The following is a 2,104-nucleotide window of genomic DNA, read 5'->3' as shown; positions in this document are numbered from 1 at the left end:
AAACAGAATAAAATATGAAGTTAAAATTTGATGCATTTTGATTCTATCAAATAAGCATAATTACTCCCCTGTTGGCTGTGTCTCTCATCAAGCAGGATGTCATCTCAACTCATCCTTATGCTCCCTTAATCTCTATCAAATAAGCATAATTAAATTTTGATTTTTATAGCAATTTTTTTTATTCATTAAAGATTAGATATAATGCTGCTTTCAGAAATGGAAGAATCATTTTCTAATATCTTATCAGCACATATACCCACAAAGTGACGACTCAATCATATAAGAACCTTGTATATATAAAAATATTTTCTAATATTTAGTTTGGTGAACATTAGTAAAATGTCATGAAAAATAAATAAAATATTATGAAAATATTTAAAGAATTATTAATAAGACATATGTAGTTTATGCATAATTTATTTTGAATATATATTTAATTAAACTTCTATGAATATAACGTGTAATTTTTGTTTTTGAAATGGTTAATTTGTTCTACGTCTTACTCTTAAAAATATTAAGGCATGGCCGGTGGAATACCATTGGTTGTTACTACGCGTGGATAAGCTGGCGACCTGTCTCGCGTAAGATCCGTCCATATAAGTTTATATTGGTAGGGACCAGTTTGTCATGCATTTTTGTATGGACCAAATAAATTGGCCTGTTCCTGCCTCGCGGACCCCGTGGATTAAATGGGCTGGTACGTGGACCTAGGTTTAAAAGAATTTCAATTTCAATAAAAATATAATACAATCAAATTAAGTTCAATACAAATGTAAATAAAATCTTAACAATTAGTCAATTACATCAATAAAATAAATAATGTCTTAACAAAAGAAAATCCAAGTAATAAATCTAATATACGAAACTTAAATATCTCCAACAATAAATAATTCCATATTTAAAACAATAAAATTTTAATGTGGGCAACCCCTGGACCAAACTCGCATAGTCCACGGATTAAACAAGATGAAATAAAAATTATGACAATGCACAGTAAAAAAATTGATCCATTACCCGCATAGATTATATGTCTTGCGGTCCAGTTCATGAACCTGCACTCGTTTACCACTCCCAACTGCTACATTCTTTGAAACTAACTATATACATGGATTATTAGCACGCAACCTTAATTCATTTATGTCGTTGTCTTGCCAGTTGCTGCTACCTATATTCCTTTAACTTGCTTTGACATTCAAAGTTCCTGTTCTAACTTCTCTTGCTATTTATATTCTTGATTTGCCAATTACTATTCATGCAATTAATTTATTCCAACATATCATGTGAATGAACATGTCAACGCCAAAATAAAACTCAAGGTTGTGTGCATGATGCATTTCAAAATTTTAGGGAAATTGAAACACTCAAAAATTGAGTTATACTAAAATTATTTGTTTGGATAATTATTTCAAAATTTTATTGGTTTGGATAATTATTTGTAAAATTAGAGCTTAAATGCAGGAAATTACCAAAAAAAAGTTATATAAATATTATATTTTGCATGCAATAAAGATAAAAATCAAATAGAAATATAAATATAAAAATTACAATTAATTCAGTTCATCTATATTATGTAATTAAGACTATTGTTAGTAAGAAAACTCGGACAAAATTAATAGATAATTGGTTCCTTTAAATATGTTGCTCAGAGTTTAATTCACGCCTGGGTATATGAATAAGGTTTCCTTGAGAGAGATCAGACGTACAAAATCCATATAGTACTTTATCAAGTCCAAAAATATCATTAATTTATACAAAAAATACTTGTGATATGTTAAGTGAAAAGTAGAAAGTAGGAGCTGGGTGGCAGCTTTTGTTTGTTTTTTTCTTGTAACAGGAAATTAATCTCGGTTGAATCCACACTAAATATTTTTATTTAATTACTAATTTTATGTAATGTTTTTACTCAGTTTAGCGTTGGGCAAGCTGATTCCGGATACACATTTAACTTTTTTTCATAGAAAATTTTGCTTCCATTCCTATGTAATTTGTTAATCCTTATTTTAATTTTTAACTAAGATTATATAATATAAATAAAAAATAATAGTATATTATAATTACAAAGTTTACAATGAAATACAATTATATAATAAAGGATTAAACAATA

This window comes from Glycine soja, chromosome 3 (assembly GCF_004193775.1).
Source record: "Glycine soja cultivar W05 chromosome 3, ASM419377v2, whole genome shotgun sequence".
In the NCBI taxonomy this organism is placed as follows: domain Eukaryota; kingdom Viridiplantae; phylum Streptophyta; class Magnoliopsida; order Fabales; family Fabaceae; genus Glycine; species Glycine soja.
Note: the sequence above shows the minus strand (reverse complement) of the source record.